The 22367-nt window shown below is 32.3% G+C and overlaps 2 pseudogenes; both read right to left on the reverse strand.

Annotated features, from left to right (window-relative positions):
* Positions 1-8943: 8943 nt before the first annotated feature.
* Positions 8944-14919, reverse strand: LOC149544503 (uncharacterized; annotated as a pseudogene).
* A 218-nt stretch (positions 14920-15137) lies between these two features.
* Positions 15138-16072, reverse strand: LOC149544504 (BTB/POZ domain-containing protein At3g05675-like; annotated as a pseudogene).
* Between the last annotated feature and the right edge of the window lie 6295 nt (positions 16073-22367).

The raw sequence follows: 22367 nt of genomic DNA on the forward strand, positions 1-22367 counted from the left end.
TGTGCTTTGGTGACTTCCCTAATTGAGAGGAGGATTGGGAGATCTTTGTCTTTTCTAAAGCTATTCTATGTCCATGTTTCTATTTGGCTTGGATTAGTGGTTATTGTGGGCTTTATTCCCCTTGACTTAGGTAGATCTTTGTTAAATATTTTGGGTGATTTCACTTAGGGAGGTTACCCTTTGATCTTTTGTCTAGCAACAAGGTAGTGAATGTCTCTACTAATGATTGAGGTGGTTTTCCCTACTTATGATTTTGTTGTTAATTTTGAACCCATTTTTTGTGGGTTATTTTGTTCCTATACCTCAAAACAAACCTATGAGGGTTTTGTTTTTTTGGGTGGAGGTTTTCTTTACTTTTCTAACATTCAATGATAGAATTCTCTTTCATTTTTTTCTCATGGATATTGGAGGCCCATTTTCTTATTTGAGGGGCTCTTATATGGGGTGAATTTACCCCCTAGTGTTATAGGAGCTACTATTCTTAAGGAAAGTTGAATGGTAGTGATTTTACCCTCTATTGATGTAGGAGCTTCTTCTCCTATGGGTTTTAGATGTCAATGTTTTTTCTTTGGTCCTATTTACTATTACATTAATTTTTTGGTGCTCCTTTGCTAGGGTGTGTTTATTTTTACTTGATTCAAGGGCTCCACTTTTCCCCTTACTCTTTTAGACCTATGTAGTTCAAGGTTGTGAGCCCTCTTGTGTATCTTTTATGGAGGTAAAGCTTACCCCTATTGAGGTGAAGAATATATCTTAAGATAAGTTTTATCAGACTAGATGTAATGTTGATGCCTTTATTTTTTTTTTGTATAAGGTCCCATATGATTGGATGTGTTGATGAATCTTTTCTTTCGGTGGTGTGATATGGAGGAGTAGCCAAGTGAGTTTTTGAGCCCCTCAAGGTGATGGACTTCGAGTTAGTTATTTTCTTCTTTAAGGACCTTTTTGGTGGGGATGTTGGCTACTATATAGGTGGATTTCAATCTTATCATTTTGTTGGTTGATGTAAGCTATATTAAAGGGGAAGGTAGGTAAGCTACCATTTGTGACAGCATGAATTCTTGGAAGTCTATCTTCCCCAATAATGGTGTTGTGATCTTTTCTTCCCTTTCTTCTATTGACGTTGGAAGGAACTCTAGTAAGGGGTCGAATATTTTTGTAAATTATGACCTAAACTGGTGGTCTTGTTGCTTATGGACCTTTTTTTATAATACTAAAAGCTTAATAGGTTATACATTTCATAGGGTTGAGTATTAAATTTATTCAGGATGTTCTTATCTCCTCATCCTTGGTTATTTTCTATTGGAAATGGAATGATAAGAAATTAACTGAGAGGGGTAGGGGTGAATCAGGAACCAATAAAACTTCTGCTACATAGATTATCTAATCTACTTACATGCATAAAAATAAAGTAATAAATAAATCGACACCATAACACTTTGACACAAGATATGGTAACCTAGAAACCCTCCAAGTAGAAGGTAAAATTGGGGTGGGGATGACACCCACAAGATTGACTACTCCAATAATGAAGTTGGCCTGTTGAGGCTTACAATTGATCACTTCTAGTGATCTACTCTATTATGAATATGAAGGACTAGTAGTTCTACCTTGCAAAAGGATTTTATAATACAATGAAGTATATGCTCTATTAGGAGACTTAGAATAAGACTCTTAGGTCCACTTGTTAAAGGATTTGACTGATGCACCTTGTAGGATAAATCAACAAGATGATATTTGTCACAAAACTTGATTTTATAAATAAGATTATTTTAATAATCTGATCACCTAACTGTGATGGATGAGTCTCTTCTTTTCTCTGTATACTGCCTTGTAGCCTGATTACACATTCTACTCCATATTCACTTCTTGTCTCCAAGATAAACATATACCTTCTTCTCTTATGCAATTATACTTCTTCCACACTTAAATAGATGAATTTGACTTTTCTTATATATCTTCCAAGCAATAACTTTATATTAAGTTGGCTCCCATAATATATATCTTCATATAAACCAACTTTTCCTTTCGGTCAGCTTAAGTACTGATGCTCGGGCAATACAGTGCATTGGATCTTCTACTATCACTCGGGGAAATAAAGAGAGCTTGGGTGATGTTGAACCTTGGTTAGTACTGGATGCTTGGGTAAGATTATGGAGCTCGGGTGATATAGCTAGCTTAGTTAACACAAAGAGCTTGGTTAACTTTGTGAACTGGGTTCACACACGAAACTTGTTTCCACTAAAAATATTGAATAGCTTGGGTCATTCTGTGAACTCAGTTAACATAGCATACTTTCATCTACTCAGCCTACACTAAAATTTGATCCCTTATTGAAAGCTCAGTTGCAGTATTAGCTGACCTTCCTATATAGCTTAAGTGATTTGTTACTAATTGACAATATGTCTTGCCATAGGTTCAACATTTTCTTCATGTGACTGAATGGTTGGTGCTAGTTTTAAAGAGTCCACTAGGTTCCTTTTGTTGAGTTTTTGGCTTAAAAAATGTAGCTAGTATGGGGCTTGTCTCATGTTGATCTTTACAAACATGCACCATATTTAGTGGGTTTGCCACATTTAGACATTTTTTAATGATAGAGGTAGATTTTAATTTTTATTTTTGCTCCTTTGGCACTAGGAGCTATTGAAATAGTATTTAACAATGTCGAGTGCATGATGTTTGGTCCACAAGTTGACACCCTCTTGCTACTTTCTTTAATCAAAACTATATATGAAAATCACTTCACATTCATGTATTATAGAAACACTTAACTCATTATAAAAGTCACTCATTTCTTTGATAAGTATGTGGTAATCTGTTAAACACATTATCAAATTGCTTGATATCAATAACAATAGGGTAAAAGTACAAACATGTGTCACTTTTTTACAAAGGAAGATGCTAACATCAAAAAGAGTGTTAAACTTGATTAACGTAAAATTCATATATCTGTTTTTTAATTTTATGTTGGCATAAAATGATGAAATGTGTATAAAAGGATAAATTTTATGTATGTTATTTTTTTAATTTTAAAAGATAAAAATAGTATGTTTTTAATAGCTTTCAGTGAACTATGAAGTGTTAAGTTCTTTAGAATTGCAAACAACATGAAAGAAAGTGCCACATCGGATGACACATAGAGTGTTATGATCGAATCTAATTTGGTCGGACCGAATCCAGGCAGATCAGTATGACCCAAAAGGGGTCCACACAAGGTCACATATACAAGCTTAAAATATTTATCTGCTTTAAACAATAAAATAGGTTTTTAATTTTAAAAGTAAAGTTTTATTTTTTAATTAAATAGGTTTTCTTAATTTAAAGGTAATGTTTTAGTTTTAAATATTTATATTTAATTCAATATAATAGGTTTTTTATTTTAAAGATAAAGTTTTATTTTTAAATTGTTATATTTAATTCAATAAAATAGTTTTTTTAATTTAAAAGATAAAGTTTTATATTTTTAATTATTATATTTAATTTCTACTTGCATTTGTAGTACTAAAAAGGTTAAGTTTTGCATGAAATTTTACTAGACAAATATTTGGAAATTAGAATTAAAAATTTATTTTTTAATTGAAATTGATTAATTAAATTGATTATTTATTTAAAATTTATTAATTAATTTAATTTAAATAAATTATTAGAATGAATTTAGGTGTTTTAAAATATTATGAAAACTATTAAAATTATTAAATAGTTTAATTATTTAATTTATTTAATTTATTTAATATATTTAATAAATTATTTTATATAAATTTAGCACTGCTTTAATGCAACTACTTGTCTTAAGCTTTTGTAGTTTTATAGACAGTCAAATATAATAAGCATCTAAAGTTGAATTATTTTTTCTAAATTTTCTATGATCTACTAGTATTTATGTGATTGAATTTGGAATTCTTTTGTATACAGTTGATATCAAGCTCTCTATTCAGATTTTTGTGCTATGAGGAATAAAGTGAAAAGAGCAAAAAGATATGATCAAGTCAAAGATGACTAGAAGAAAAGGATGGAAAAAATGTAAATATAGAGCCACCAATTGAAGATTCATTGATTGAAGTTGAATAATATCCTCTTGAAGTTCTAGGAAGTAGTAGGACATTTGCAAAATATGGTTTATAATTGGAAAATTTGGTGGAGATGAATGAAGACTGTCATTTTAGAGAAATTGAATCATCTAAACACATGATGTTTGAAAGTACAATTAAGCTACATCTAAAAAAACATGTACAAGGAATTTTTTGAAATAAATCTCTCATTGGCAAAGCACAATTATTTATCAAATTATTTAGGAAAAGAGAAATAAGTCATGTCGTAGAGTTGTTAGGTGTGAATAATAAGAAAAGTTCAGAAGATAATGTGAAGGCAACAATAGTTCAGAATTTCAAAAATGCATTAAATACTATTGATAACACAAGTTGAGTACTTGATTTAAGTGTTGCATAGAGAGCATTGATGACTATGATTACAAAAAAGGATCTGTCACAAAAAAATTGAGTTTGAGCAATTTTTGAAATGCTCAATGTACCTAGAAGAACTATTCAAAGATAGATAAAAAAGAGAAATTTTCTTGATGAGAACATTAAAAAGAATTGGTTTAATATTTGTCGACTTCCTCAAAAAGCTAGAATTTCTAAAGATGTTAGAAGATAGGTTGTTGAATATTGGACCAGCTAGTCATGTGTTTCTTCCAATAGAATCTAGACACTATACAAATCAAAGATGAAGAGACATATATGAAAATAGAACATCCAAAACACTTTGTAGACACAACACAAAGTTAATTATTTGAATCTTTCAAAAAATAATTTTCAAATGTGAAAATTTACCAAAGAATGTTTGAGAGGTTGAATCCAAATTTTCTTTGCATAAATAAGGTATGTGAAACTTGTTGTTGTCAAAATCATGTTGAGTTCCATCTTTATTTGCATTCTTTTAGAAAAGCTATGGAAACACTTAAGCCTAATATGATAATTCCTAGAAGCACAACACAATTTTTCAAGTCTTTGTTATGTGATAATGCATAAAAAATAAATGTACAAATTGTGGAGGGTTGTAAAAATTTCCATATGAAATGGATAATATTGATGTTTAAAAACAAGTTGTGTGGAATAGATTTGAGTATGAGATATATCGAACAAAGAATGGAGAAAAGAAGAAAAAAAGATTTGAAGGAGAGCAATTTTCCATATGGAAAGTTTATGGATAAATTTAGAACTATGATATATCCACACATCCAGCATTGTCATGGTGCAAACTCACAAGAGAAATAGTTTCAAGATTCAAAAATTGTTTTCCACTAGGATACATTCTATCAATTGTAGACTTCTCTAAAAACAATACTTTTTCTCCTCAATCTGAAATTCAAGCTAAATATTATCACTCAGGTCAAATTACAATTTTTATACATGTTTTCTATAGACATGTACAATTTGAGGTGGATGGGTAGAAAGTATTGATCCAAATGAATGCATTATCATCAAGGAGGCCTATTTTTATCTTAGTTCATGATAGGAGCTATGTAGCTCATTGTTTTATAATATTCTTTGATGATCTCATGAATCATGGGATAAATGATTCTAGAAATATTGGACTAGGTCTAAAGGTTGTGCTGGTATGTGTATTTGAAAGTTAAACTTAAAAATTTTATGCACATATTTAATTAACTAAAAAATTAATTATATATAGATTTGATTACTCATTTTTAAAAAGAAATATTTTTCTAGGGAAATTTAAGTTTTTTAAAGCATTGAATTGGCTTGCAACAACACATGCAAGATGGAATGTTAAGTTTCTTTGAAACTTTTATGAATGTAGTCATGGAAATTTGCATGTGTAATGCATGCAATTTGCCAACATGAACTCTCAGGTATAATATTGTTATGTACTAATCAAATTTGACCTATATGACCATCTGCTAGATGATTCTATTATATATTGTTATAATTAATACAATTTTCTTTCCTATACAAGTGCAAAGATAGAGAAAGAAAATCAAGTTGTTGAATGGTGCAAATCTCGTTTTTCTCCTCGTGATACAACATATAATAAATGCTTTTTTTTGGGAAGTGAAAGGTAATCTTTCCATTTTTATTTGACATGATTACTTTAATATTTTGATTATTGGCATGGATAATTAACAATTTGATGTGTTACAGATATTGATCGATCAAATCCTTACAATTGTCAACCCATTGTTAGAATTAGAAGATTGCATAAACTGGTGACTACTGGAAAATACAAATCTCTAATAATTCAAGTAAGAGAAAAATCATGTTTTTGTAATGTCTACATTCAAAATAATGCACTGGGTCAATGCAAGAATATTGTGAATGGCTATGTCTTTAAATAGACATTGACAAATGTAATCAAAAGTACCCCTTATGAAGAAGATGACAATGAAATAAACATTCATAATTCTATGTATTTAGCTGATTCTGAACATGTTTATGATTTAGTTGTTCCATGTGAGTTTCTACAAACACGTTTCATTTTTATATTTATGTGTCCTCATATGTATTTATTTAAAATTTCCTTTATTTTTATACATTTGAAGGTGACATCTTTATTGTGTATGCAGATCCTCAAAATGTGGAAGGTGTGGATTATTATTTACTTAGATACACAAAAGTAAAAATCAAGTTGACTAAACCATGTACAGATGATGATAACTAGTCATATCCAACTGGTTCAGATGTTATAGAAGGTATAGAACATCTTCTTATGAGATGTATACAAGTAATTAGACAGTGAGAGATTAATTGTAAATAATTATTTCCTTTCTATATTATTAAGAATACTAAATGAAGTACAAATTGTATTTTTTAGGCACTGTTGGTAAACAGATTGTTCTTCTTCTTTTCTTCTTTTTATGTACCCAAACTTATAATGAAGAACAACTTTACACAACAGTTGTGAAACCATTTCTAAGAATATCTAGTTTCCCTCTGAATTGAGGTATAGCTCCCTATGTAAATGATATTTAATGAATTATTTTTTATCTCTGATTCCTACTATGAGGTATGCTCTTAACCCAAGAGCAAGAGAGGAAAACCAAATTAAGTCTAACTAGAACTTAATTTAGGCAAGAAAATACTTATTGATCTACAAACCAAGCAATAAAACTCACAAATCTTATGAATTCGTATACTCAGCATCAACTAAACTACAGAAACTATCAACAAAAATGTAAATGAAATAATCAAGAACTTCCAATGAATCCTCCTCTGAATATCCCAAAGCAAATCTTACTTTAGTTAATTCATATCTTCATAACGAAAGAATGAAACATCTTTTCTTTCGTTCTATAATTCAAATTTTAAAGAAAGAAACATAGAAGCAACAATTAACTAACTAAATGGAACAAAAAATCATTGATATAAAACACCCTTCCATTGACTCTACAACATTAAGTCTATTACATCAACAATTTATCCCCCCTCTACTCCAGCTCTCTGACTGTTCGCAAAAAAGGCTGAACCCCCTATATGCAATGAAATGAAATATCTAAACTAAAATGCCCCCCTCCTCTACTCCAGCTCTCCGACTGTATGAAACAAAAGAAGAACCCCTTCCTTAGGAAAATATTTGCAATACATAATCTCCTTTAGCCACTGTTTGGTTTGCCTCTGGTGACCTTTTAGTTTTTGCATGATGACTTTTGATCTCATGACCGCTTCTTTCTAATTCTCCATTTCCTTTTTTCCTTTTCAGATTCTCTTTCTAAATCTTTTATATTGATTCTTTCTCAACTTCAATGTTAGACTAATATTCTTGAACTCTTCTGCAAGCCAATATGTGGGACCCCATGAATCACGATTAGAATAACCAAAATTTTGGCCCCAAATCAACCAAATTTAAATGCTAGAAAAGGCATGTAAATCAAAATACTAATCCTAAATTTGGTCCTAATCCTGAAACCAGTTTCAGGAATTTAAATGTAGCAAAGGCTACTGCTGAGTTGTGTCCACCGACCCTGAACTCTGGAAGGCAACGCAACCCACATCTTCAAGATAGTGTTCATGAACTAAATTCACTGTCAGAACCATCAATTTTTGATTTGGTTCAAAGGGCCAACCTAAAGTCTTAAATTTGCCTCTATACATTCTTCAAAATACAAGGATATTTGGTACAAAGTTATAAAAGAATGTGTCGATTTGATGATATCTTCATGTACTAATCTTGGTATCTTTTGGAACAGGAGATTGAAAATTGTATGAAAAGGCTTCAACATCTATAATATCTCTTATTTACAAGAAATGCCATATCAATATGGTGTGCTCAGTAAGAATGACAAGTTGAAGTCTTCAAATTTTGGCCACTTTCTAGAAAGCCCATTCAATGACTTCAGAGGAAGTTGTCAATTACTCTTTCATTCTCTCCAAGAGTTTTCATTCGAAACAGACACTGGCATTTAAATTGGCAAATAAAGTTCTAACTCCTGTCGTCTTTCAAAATCAGTAAGCAATAATTCATGCGTTGATAAGATCAACGATTGGCATGTGCCTAATTTGACTGATTATGAGCACCCCTTACTTTATTTTTTGGATTCTTAAGAAATTTTTCCTTTAACTGTTGATAACCTACTTCAACTCTTTTTGTGAAACCCACATGAACTGGATAGATTGGACATGTCTGTGGTGCTCGTAGCACTACATTCCATTCTGGATCCTGTTCTTTTCCTTCATGCCTTACTCATATCATCACTGTTAACTGATCAAGAGGCAAATAATTCTCTCCATTTCGATTTACACCCTTTGAGCATTTGAGTTAAATGGCTTAATACGGGTTGCTTTATTTTGTTATTGCCTTTTGTATAGCCGAAATTGAACATTTTTCTTCTCCGACAAAAAATGAACAAACTTTTTCACCTTGTAGAAAATGAACATGTGAGTGTGTTTTCCACCAGGGTAACCTTTCCATGCATAAGTGTTTTAAACTTTGCTAAAACCATTGCCTTCCATTAAGAACAGTTGTATGGAGGTTCATCTACTACATAGCTTCAATCTCATCATGTTCACCACCTTTTAGATTAGGGCTAGAAAATTCCTCTAAGGAATCCTTCACACTTTTCAAACTTGTAGCAAATGCATTGTCTAGAACAAGATGAACAACATCTCGAGATGAATAATCTCGAAACAATTTGGCCACAAATGCCTTCATAGTGGCACCATTTAGATGGCTGTGGGTTGCAGTAAATATCGAGCCATTCAGCATATCCTCCAATGCATTGCCTTTCACAAGAGAGGTTCTTGCAAGGAGCTTTGTAGCTTCACCTTGTTGTAGGAAAGGAACCAATTTCACCACCTCCATTTCTTCTTTTTTAGTCCATGGCATAGCCTCCGAGAAACGGATATAGTAACTTATTCAGTCATCAGACAAAAGTTCTGATGCAATAGGTAGAAGAGTCATTGCACTTGGAATATCCTTTATTATTCCAGAAAAATCTTTCGAATAAAATGGCTTACATAAGAATATAGTAGGTTTCCATCATTCTTGAATCAGGCACTCTCAAATTGATTTGTATCGGTTTCTCCATTTTGTTATCTAAAGATGTCTGCCAACTCTTAGCTAAGAGAGCAGCACAATACCTTTCAAAACATTAGAATGAAAGTAAACCACAATAGATTGCTCAACTTCCACTTTTTCTTCATGATCCTTATCAAATGGTGTTGAAATTCCCTATAGAGTTAAAACAACATCTGCACCAAGAGATTGGTTTGCGCCTTCTTCTTCCAAGTATCAATAATGCATGTAAATTTCCACTAAATGAATTCAAATTCCTCCATTATTGGTGGATGGTAAATCTCTACTTCTCTATAGCCAATGTACTTGTTAAGAATGAGAGAAGTTTCATCAATGGAACTGCACACATTATCATGAGGAGAGGATTTTTAAATGTTACAATGCCAATTTTGTCATTACATTAGTCACGTGAAAAATTTCCTTTGATTCCTTGCAAATGCTTGGAAATCATGATTCACAATCATCATTCTTCTACTAAAAAAGATCATCAATAGGAACATATTATCTTAGCTTGGTTGGGATCTATAACCTACCCGATACAAAACGACCTCTAGAACAACTCAACTAGCTTAGAGAAGGAAAAGACAATGACAAGGAAACCTAGCAAAGATAGCCTACCTAAGGAAGACTTAGACCTAGACTCAAGACTAACTAGACTGACTTGATATGACCAATATTGCCAAAAAAAAATGGATGACTTAAAGTCAGGCAATAGTTGGCTTCGAATGGGAAATATGTACTGCAAGGTGCATAGAGAATCCAGCATCTCTAGTTAAGCAAGTGCTTTAAGGATTGGGTTACGGAGTCTAGAACAAAGTTCAATGAGAAAGTGCATATAGGGAGGGCGGAGGAGAGTAGGGCAGACTGAAACAAAGTGAGAGAAAACAACCACAATAGACTAAGCAAGAAGAAGATACACTAGACACACAAAAATTGAAAAAGAAATTTATTTACAAAAGGTGAGGAGACCTCACCAGTAGAACCAAAGGTAAAGAGAGACTCAAATGTGGCCATTCACAAGAAGAGAAAAATATGAACCTCTTCTAAATAGAGGAAGATACTCCATCAATTCGAAACAACATTGGTAACCTTTAGCCACTCCTTCACTACTGAACTTAAGCCCCAAAGCTATCTGCAACATGATGACCCACAAGACATTTCCAAACAGCCATGCTTCATTATAGATCTCTGATTCATTTATGTTTCCATGTACATCCTTTCTTGCATACTCACAATTCTGTGATTGGAAAGAATATTCAAGATATTCTAGATGCATTACTGGAATAGAATTTGTTTCATCTTTTTCAGCGTTATCATTTCTATTTGTTCCATCATCTTCCTTAGTAGAGATATCATCTTTCAAATCAGGATTACCAAAACTAGAATATTGAAAATCTTTTAGGAAAGAAATATCATCATACCTTTTGAAAGTACTGTCAAGAATAACTTTTGATTTCAAATCAGAGCTGAAAAATGCATCCGCATTTTCCGCATGCTTTGACTTCTTTTATGAAGGATAAAGACAATCATCGGATTTAGTATATGCTACTAGAAAATAGTCACACATATTTACTCTATTTCCAGCAAAATGACCAAGAATACTAGCATCAAAATAGTTGCAAGCATCATTAACTTCAGATTTCGAGCCTGGGCTAAAATTGAATGATTCTTTATTACCCGTAGACTTTATCATAACTGAAACATCCTCTTCATATCTAGCATCTGCTAAATCTGAAAAATGTTCCTCTAAATTCAAAACTTTAATATTTGAATTAACTATAGAAGATCCATATGTGTCTGATACCATGAATTGATCATTCTTTATTTCAAGATTATGAATATCTTCATCTAATTCTTTATCTTCTACATGACATTTTAAAACTTCACTAGTCATTGAAATCTTTTCCTCTTCAACATCTACATTATCAAATTTAATAGGATGACCACTAAAACATAATGTAGCCAGTTCATTAGTTTTAGGAAGATAACAATTGGAAGCATAATCCTCATCTATTTTTCTTTCAATTTTGCTTGTAATCTCTTCAACCATATTTTTAGACTTGGTAAAACATTCATCAAGAGGATTAGTCATTGCATTTTCTTCAAGAAAACTAGATTCCAAAATAGGCTCATCATCAAATTTTGCAATTTGAAAATTAGTTTTGCCAAAGTCTTCAATGAAATTCAAATTTTCATGATCTAGAGATACATTAACTATCTGATGATCTTCATGCAATAGTTTAGTTTTGTCTTCTTTGAATCTGAAACTTTTTAAATCAAAAGAAAATGAAGGTATGAAAGAACAATCTTTATCTACTATCCTCACCAATTCTTTATCACTGTAGGAGATGCCTTTGTCTACTAAAAGTTGTACTTCTGAATCCTTTGCATCCAAGTCTGATTTATATTCTAAAAATAAATTTCCAAAGTGCACAGGTTTATTACTACATTCACTAGCTTGCTCTAAAAAACTTCTTTGATGTGAATTGTTGGAGCTTGGGAGCTGTCTTTTCAAGGCAAGCAATTCATTAGACAATTTTTGAATCAAGTCTTCCTGTGAGGTTGATTCAGTGATGTTGGCTTCGTTATGAATTTCATGATTCCATATACCTACAGCGATCATGTCATCTTCCAATTCTACAACAATTCTTTGAGTTGCCTCCAAATCTGCAAGTCTATATCTTCTCAATTTGAAGCCTATGTCAGGAGACATAGCACTGATAAAGAAAGTTTTCAAATTGTGTGCGGTAGGTCTATTTTCTGCTGGAATTCTATGAATGATCTTATTGAAGTCAGCAACAAAATCTCTCATACTTGTAGAAGATAACTTCTTTGCTGATGCTAGTTATGTCATCAAATCATATTCATCTTCAACAATCTTGAAATAATCTTCAAATGCTACTCTCATGGTATCCCAATTTGCGATGGATCCATTGGCCAAATGATAAAACCAGTCTGCAACCACCTCAATAAGAGTCTCAACAAATAATCAGACTGCAACATCTTCATGATTAATTCCTAAAATATTCATAGCTGTGAAGAATTTTCTTATGTGTTCATCGGTAGTAATCCTTCCATCTCTTGAGAACTTGCATATATGCTTTCTAAAACTGGAAGGAAGAGGATGATAGGCTGCAAAATTAAGTGGACTAGTAGCAACCATCTAAGGTGTAGCCATGTCTTATTGCAATAAAGTGACAGAAATCTGAATCAAATTTATTGAAAGATAATGATGTTACCTCGATCATGAGCAACCAATTTTCCAGCAAGTTCTCCAAAAACCTATTCTAATAGGCATGACCTTTTTTACAACGGAGTCACCAATCTCTGAGTAGCAAACAAAATGAATATTGTATCTTGAAAAACCAAAGTATTCTTACTCTTAGTCACCAAAAACATGAGCTAAGAACCTGAACGATAAGAACTTTCAAATCTTTAAAACTCTTATATCAAGCAGAGATAACAATAATAAACTAAAAAAACAATCTCTAGCACTAATCTTCTTGTCCAACTCCCCAATAGAGTCACCAAAAATCTATTGGTAAATAGATTGTTCTTCATCTTTTCCTCTTTTTATGTGCCCAAACTTATAATGAAGAACAACTTTACACAACAGTTGGGAAACCGTTTCTAAGAATATCTAGTTTCCCTCTGAATTCAGGTACAACTCCAGGCTACGTAAATGATATTAAATGAATTATGTTTTATGTCTAATTCCTACTGCGGGGTATGCTCTTAACCCAAGAGCAAGAGAGAAAAACCAAATTAAGTCTAACCAAAACTTAATTTAGGCAAGAAAATACTTACTGATCTACAAACCAAGCAATAGAACTCACAAATCTTATGAATCCATATACTCAGCATCAACTAAACTATAGAAACTATCAATGAAAATATAAATGAAATAATAAAAAACTTCCAATGAATCCTTCACTAAATATCCCAAAGCACATCTTACTTTACTTAATTCATATCTTCATAACGAAAGAATGAAACACATTTTTTCTTTCTTTTTGTAATTTGAATTTTAAAGAAAGAAACATAGAAGCAACAATTAACTAACTAAATGGAATAGGAAATCATTGATATAAAATACCCTTCCATTGACTCTACAACATTAAGTCTATTACATCAACAATTTATCCTCCCTCTACTCTAGCTCTTTGACTGTATGCAAAAAAGGCTGAACCCCCTATATGCAATGAAATGAAATATCTAAACTAAAATGCCCCCCTCCTCTACTCCGGCTCTCCGACTGTATGAAACAAAAGAAGAACCCCTGCCTTAGGAAAAGATTTGCAATAAATAATCTCCTTCAACCACTGTTTGGTATCCCTCTAGTGACCTTTCAGTTTTCGAATGATGACTTTTGATCTCATGACCGCTTCTTTCTAATTCTCCATTTCCTTTTTGTCTTTTCTAAATCTTTTAAATTTAATCTTTCTCAACTTCAATGTTAGACTAATATTCTTGAACTCTTTTGTAAGCCAATATGTGGGACCCTATGAATCATGATTAGAATACCCAAAATTTTGGCCCCAAATCAACCAAATGTAAATGCTAGAAAAGGCATGTAAATCAAAATCCTAATCCTAAAATTGGTCCTGATCCTGAAACCAGTTTCAGGAATTTAAATGTAGCAAAGGCTACTGCTCAGTTGTGTTCACCGACCCTGAACTCTAGAAGGCAAGGCAAGCCACATCTTCAAGATAGTGTTCATGAACTAAATTCACTGTCAAAACCATCAATTTCTGATTTGGTTCAAGGGGCCAACCTGATGTCTTAAATTTTCCTTTGTACATTCTCCAAAATACAAGGATATTTATACAAATTTATAAAAGAATGTGTTGATTTGATGATATCTCCATGTACTAATATTGGTATCTTTTGGAAGAGGAGATTGAAAATTGTATGGAAAGTCTTCAGCATCTATAATATCTCTTATCTACAAGAAATGCCATATCAATATAGTGTGCTCAGTAAGGATGACAAGTTGAAGTCTTCAAATTTTGGACACTTTCCAGAAAGCCCATTCAATGACATCAGAGGAAGTTGCCAATTACTGTTTCATTCTCTCAAATAATTTTCAGTCCAAACAGACACTGGCATTTAAATTGGCAAATAAAGTTGTAACTCCTGCCGTCTTTCAAAATCAATAAGCATTAATTCATGCTTTGATAAGATCAAGGATTGGCATTTGCCTAATTTCACTGATTATGAGCACCCCTTACTCTATTTTCTGGTTTCTTAATAATTTTTTCCTTTAACTGTTGATAACCTACTTCAACTCTTTTTGTGAAACCCACATGAACTGGACGGATTGAACATGTCTGTGGTGCTCATAGCACTGCATTCCATTCTGGATCCTGGTCTTTTCCTCCGTGCCTTACCCATACCATCACCATTAACTAATCAAGAGGTAGATAATTCTCTCCATTTCGATTTACACCCTCTGAGCATTTGAGTTAAATGGCTTAATGCGGGTTGCTTTATTTTGTTATTACCTTTTTTATAGCAGAAAATGAACAAACTTTTTTGCCTTGCAGAAAATGAACATGTGAGTGTGTTTTCCACCAGGGTAACCTTTCCATGCATAAGTGTTTTAAACTTTGCTAAAACCATTGCCTTCCATTAAGAATAGTTGTATGGAGGTTCATCTACTACATAGCTTCAATCTCATCATGCTCACCACCTCTCAGATTGGGGCTAGAAAATTCCTCTAAGGAATCCTTCACACTTTTCAAACTTGTAGCAAATGCATTGTCTAGAACAAGATGAATAGCGTCTCAAGATGAATAATCCGGCAATAATTTGGCCACAAATGCCTTCATAGTGGCACCATTTAGATGGCTGTGGGTTGTAGTAAATATCGAGCCATTCAGCATATTCTCCAATGCACTGCCTTTCACAGGAGAGGTTCTTGAAAGGAGCTCTGTAGCTTCACCTTGTGTAGGAATGGAACCAATTTCACCACCTCCATTTCTTCTTCGTCGGTCCATGGTACAGCCTTCGAGAAACGGACATAGTAACTTATGTAGTCATCAGACAAAAGTTTTGATGCAATAGGTAGAAGAGTCGTTGCACTTGGAATATCCTTGATTATTCCAAAAAAATCTTTCGAATAAAACAGCTTGTAGGAGAATATAGTAGGTTTCCATCATTCTTGAATCAGGCATGCTCAAATTGATTTGTATCTATTTCTCCATTTTGTTATCTAAAGATGTCTGCCACCTCTCAGCTAAGAGAGCAGCACAATACCTTCCAAAACATTAGAATGCAAGTAAACCACAACAGATTGCTCAACTTCAACTTTTTCTTCCTGATCCTTATCAAATGGTGTTGAAATTCCCTGTAGAGTTAAAACAACATCTGCACTAAACCAAGAGATTGGTTTGCACCTTCTTCTTCCAAGTATCAACAATGCATGTAAATTTCCACCAAATGAATTCAAATTCCTCCATCATTGGTGGATGCTAAACCTCTACTTCTCTATAGCCAATGTACCTTTTAAGAATGAGAGAAGTTTCATCAATGGAACTGCACACATTATCATGAGGAGAGGAATTTTAAATGTTACAATGCCAATTCTGAAAACTTTCCTTTGATTCCTTGCAAATGCTTGGAAATCATGATTCACAATCATCATTCTTCTACTGAAAAAGATCATCAATAGGAACATATTATCTTAGCTGGGTTGGGATCTATAACCTACCCAATACAAAAAGACCTCTAGAACAACTCAACCGGCTTAGAGAAGGAAAAGGCAATGACAAGGAAACCCGATAAAGATAGCCTACCTAAGGATGACTTAGACCTAGACTCAAGACTGTGTAGACTGACTTGATATGACCAATATTGCCAAAAAAAAATGCATGACTTAAAGTCAGGCAACAGGCACCTATTATTAGCAAATGAAAATTGACCATAATGGTGTTCAATTTATTGAATACATGTCTAGCCAAAAGTTTTACATTACAACCACTTGGTTTTAGCCACAAAGATTCAGTTTGACATTATGCCAAAAAAAGGATGTAACAAGCCAAAGTGGATGTTAGATATTGAGGAGCATGAAAAGTTGTTAGAGATTATTAAAGATAAAGAGGATACTGACCATATGTATCAACAACTTCCTGATTGATAGATAGGTTTAATGATTCATAACATTATTTCAAGTTTATATATGCATAAATTATTTTTCAATAGTTATATATCTTTTTGTTTTTGCAATATTTATACACTTTTACAAAACACCTACAAAATGATTTAAGATGTATTTTCATTAATTTATAGAACATGTAAATTTATTACACATTAACAATTATCTTTAAAAAAATGTATTTGTTTCTATTTACATTTATGTTTGCTATAGTCTTTTACAACACACCTAGGAAATTATGTAACACATATTTTCATTCATTTATAGAAGATGTAAAAAAATTTCACATTAGGAATTATCTAAATAAAAAACTAGGAGGTATTACAAAAACATGTTTCCACATTTATGTAAAAGATATTCTATAAATGTGAATATCAAATATATTAACTACATATTAACATGGTCACATAACTCATGAAAAAATTGTATATGTTAACTATAAATATAAATGGTCAAATAAATCACGAAAAATCAAATATGTCAACTATAAATGAAAATGGTCACATAACTCATCAAAATATCATATATATGTACTATAAATGCAAATGGTCAAATAACTCATGCTAATATGAAATATGTCAAATATGAGTGTGCTATGGATGTAAAATGTCCCATGGCTGTAAATCTAAATGATATCATCATAAATCAATATCAAACATCATATATATATGACATATATGAATATCAAAGATGATCATGTCACGTTTCACAATGTGATCGAATAAGATGAGATCTTGAACCCTTTTTCCAATATAAGAACAAATCTATCATGAGAATGTGTATCAATTTAAAAAATTTAAACATAAGTATAATTAAATTTACCTATAACTCAAGATGACTAGGCTCAACAAGTGTGTCTCTCCATGTCCACCTTCACAAGTTGTAGATGTAGTGTGTATGCAATAGAAGAAACGAATATGTCACAAGTTATACTTTACTAAAGTTTTAAATATAAGATCTATAGGTCCAATTAAATAGACATGTTTGTAAAGTTTTACCTATGTTTCCTCCTACATATGATGCATAGGCATCACAAGTCCCCATATTCCATCATCATCACAAATATATTCCTACCTATCTCACTCATGGTTGTATCACTAAAGGTCATATCTTCTAAGACAAGTGTACGATTTTTGAGCATTTATATGAACAATGAATATCGTGGTGGGTAATAACTTGCCTTAGTAGGGGGGATACATCCTCCTCAACTGTATTCCATGGTGGAGTTGTAGCTACAACATGTATGTCCTCCTACCCTGACCAACTTGTGCCACTTATGTACCTCTGATGATACCACTCACATCAGATGGCACTACACTAGGTGTTTGTTTGGTCAACAACTAAATAGCTCTATAGGTTGAAAGTAGATTAGTGGACAGACATGTACTAATAAGCCTCAAGCAATCTAATAAAGACTCCATGGAGACTTCTACTGGAGATGGGATGTCAACCTCATGATATATATCATCACCTAAAGATGTAGATTGTGACTGTGTCATGTATTTTTGCACTAGATCCGAAGACGTCTCATGCTCCTCAATACCAATAGTGGAAATCCTCTCATACACATCTCTATGTGTACTGTCTACCACTCTATCTCCAATTGTAGCTAACTCCAAACATTTTGGCATCACCAAAAGTTTTAGACCAATTTATGCTCATTTATTAATAGGTGTAGGAACATCTAGGTCTCTAAATTTATTTGAGAATCTATCCTAACCTTACCTAGCATGCCTAGGGATATTAGTGTAATCAACCTCTTGATGCAGATGGAACTATACAAATAATTTTTTGCACAAATATAAGGGGAACTCATCCTTTTGGGGCCACATGTGATGTGCAACCAACCAATGAGGATATATGGAATGTGCCACCAATGGATCAGTGTAGCATGGTTCCCTCTAACCTTTTTCAAAGGTTGATAATGTGGGAACATGCTCTTCACACTCTCCACTAGGACCATCTCATCTATCTCCCTCCATCGTAAACCACCACTAGCACTATGAGATAGAGCATTATAAAATGTGTCTAAACTAACACTATCATAAGGGTTTAAATCATCAATAGTATGCATCATGTTGATTAGCTCATCTCCAATCACTATCAGCTTGTTCCTATGTTGGAGGGAAGGTGAAGCCTATGGAATCTGATCAATAATATCAAGTGCAATCTGTAAGTGTTGAATAGTATCACTGAATAATATCTCCCTATATTGGGTACTCATAGTCGATCTATGGGATGAACCACTATGGGGATGACCATGTACACTGGCCTCTCCATAATCACTACCCCTCAATGCCATAATGATGAAAGATTAAAAAAAAAAAAACTAGATAGATGATAATAGAGATCTACACATCCATACATATACACAAATTATTATACAAATTAATTGAATCAAAACACACTAAATGAATCTTTGTAAACAAGCCTATTGCACAACATATAAAGAAATGTTAACATCATTACATTTTTTTAGTACTAGGTACAAATCAAATTTAGAAAACAAGTTTAGGGATTATGGGGTTAGATAATGGGTTAGAGTTTAGAGAGATGGTTTTAGGAATTAGAAAGCAATTTAGGGTTTAGAGAGATGCGGTCCATGAGTTAGAGAGAGATAAAGGGTTAAAAGTTTGAGATCTAGAAAGAGAGAAATGGGGTTAGGATTAGGAGAGATGAAGCTATGTAATTTCTAGAGAGAGAGAAGTTTAGGGATTATGGGGTTAGAGAGCAGTTTAGGGTTTAGAGAGATGGGGTTTAAGACTTAGAGAGAGACTGAGGGTTAAAAGTTTGAGATCTAGAGAGAAAAGGTTTAACATTTAGGGTTTAGGTCAACATATTTGAATTTAAGGTTCAATATATGAGTTAGAGTCTAATTTGTTTCAATTGAGAGTTTTAGTTCGAGTTTGATTAGGATTAATGTTGTGCTTTAATTACATTCAATGTTAGGTTTTGCACCTACCAATAATTTATAAGGTTCAATGTTAAGATTTCAATTAGAATTTATTTGTATTCACGGGAAAAGGTAGAGTTTGATTTAGTTAAATCTAATGGTTTTAGTTACCAATTTATACTATTTTCCAAAATTTTACCTTGACAACAATTTCTATTGATTTGTAATTTTTAAAAAAAAACATTTAAATCCTCTAATATTATATCTAACTACTTTTCTATATTTAATAATTTGTTTCTATTGTTTTCTAATGTTCCTAACTGCTTTAATACTTTCTAAATTTGCTAGTATTGTTTATATAATTTTTGACAATTTTCTATAAATAATGTTTTATAATTAATCTAATTTCTATAATAATGTATAAATTTTACTATATTTCCATACTTTTTTTAAAACTTTATCTAATATTATAGTACTTAAAACTTAAATGTAAAATAATATAAATATTTTTGAACTATTTAAAACAATATATATTAAATATACACATTAAAGACCATATTTTTACCTAAGGACACATAAAATAAAACTCAAAACATATTTAAAAATTGAAGGAAAATGCTCACATGTCTAATCTAGCCGAATGACTCTCGTAGCTCTTCCCACTCCACACTTCTATCAAGCTTGTATGATGCAAATGACTGTTAGATTTGTCTTTCTATGAATTATATAATTTTTAGGGTTCTGACAAGATCAGATCCGGTCGAACCTTATCTAGCCAAATACCTATGAATGTGTACATGCCACTTGGAGCCTACTCAGTGCCACATAGTTTCGGCCATATTCAGTCTGGCCAAATTCAATCCCACTAGATTCAATTGTGCTAGATCATTCCCACTAGATTGACAAAGTTAGCCATAAAGGTGATACAAAAGTGTGCTTTCACCCAATAATATAACCAAATTTTTTTTCATCATGTCATGTTTTATTGCCTAAAAAATCATCATCAACTTCAATCTCATTAATTAGCACTTATAAGTAGTGTCACTGAATTATTGGCAACACATGTTAATACTGTAAGTACTATTGGGTCACTTTTTGTGTTGTTCAACTTAATTAGTAATTAAAACATGTTACTTCCAACATTTTAAATCAAATTATTTTTAATATTTCTTATAAAACTAATAATTATTATTATGAAACAAGATGGTGACAAAAGTGAATTTCAGAGCAAAAAGCAGAGTAGTAAATAAATTTAATTCGCATCCAATAAAAGCTAGAGACCTCTATTGTAAAAGATTATATTCCAAAAAATGAAGGTTTTTTAGCTCGGAGTCCTGCATTATAGCCAGTAAAAAGATCACATCAAGATCCACTATGCTACTTATGGGCATTGGAATGTCTAGGCGAGCCATATCTAGTAAGATCAGTTTGTGATATTGAGGATGCCAATAACTTCTCTATTTTATCTAGCCTTTAGGATCATGAGGTAAATCATGTTTTGGACCTATACCCTAGGTGTAGAGTTTCTAAAGTTTTGTCATCCTTCCTTGGTGAAAATCATTTTATTCATTCAGTTTCTAACCTAGACAAGTAGCTTTATGTCTTTAATCTTACTAAATATTCTTGTCATAATCTCAATCCTTTCTTTTCCTAGCAATCAAAATTAGCATTCATCTCAGATTCATTTAAGTCAAGTCACTTGAAGTAATCTTCTACTCAGGATTCTCCTAGTTTATACACTAACCCCCACCGTAGATTGTATTCTTCTAACCCTTCACCTCTCTGGTCTCTGGTATCCCCTCAGACTCAGTCTATCTCCCCTCCAGATCAAGTTGACAAGGTTCTTATTATTAGCAACCATGATAGCAAAGAATGTTGGCATGAATGTCAGGAGGTCAGTCTATTCACCTACTAGAACAGTCTTAAAGAAGAGTTGCACAATCTAATCTTGGTTTTTATTCATTGTTGTGAGGAAGATGTGAAAAAAGATTTTCTTGCTGACTCTGAGTGTTTTTTTAATGGTCATGTTGTTAAATTTTTTTATTGGATTCCTAACTCTAAAGAAGATAATCTAATTTTTATTATTCCAACATGGTTTTCCATTAACCCTATTCCTCCAGAATTAAACCAAGTAGGTATCATTAAAAGGATAGGTCAATCTATGGGAGAATTAATTGTATTAAATGTCTCCTTTGAGAGATGCAATAACATTAAACTCCTAATTAATTGTAAACTTAATAAGGTGAAATTAGATTCACTCAAAATCATCATGAATAGATCTACATATAATCTAAACATTTAGAGATATGAGGGTAATATTATAGAGATTATCAAACTTAATGATGAGCAAAAGTTTTCCTTCAATATATTACAAAAGACATTAGATTTTGATAGATCCCATTCCATTATTAGAATGAGGCATCAAAGCATGTTGCAAGAGGGACATGAAGCTAAGGAAGCTCACTTAAAGAGCATTATAGTTCTAGCAGGTGAATCAAGGGATGAATAGCTAAATATTGAAAGAGAAGAGAAAGAGTTTGATCCTACATTTCAAAGGATTGAAAATTAGCAGAGCATTATTACAGCAAGTCAGGATAATAATAGAGTAGGTCTCTAAATGGATAGGATCAACAATATAGTCAAGAGTGTAGAAAGGTGGCATCCTCCAAACCTAAAGAAGTCAAACAGTTTGGAAAAGTACCCCAATTTAGATAGGAGGACCTTGGTATAGAGTAGTTGTGGTTAGAGAAAAAAACATAACAGGAAAGAAAAGAAGATAAAAAAAACTAAAGT

The sequence above is a fragment of the Cupressus sempervirens genome, chromosome 8, assembly GCF_028749045.1.
Source record: "Cupressus sempervirens isolate cs-2001-9-10 chromosome 8, ASM2874904v1, whole genome shotgun sequence".
Classification (NCBI taxonomy): Eukaryota; Viridiplantae; Streptophyta; class Pinopsida; order Cupressales; family Cupressaceae; genus Cupressus; species Cupressus sempervirens.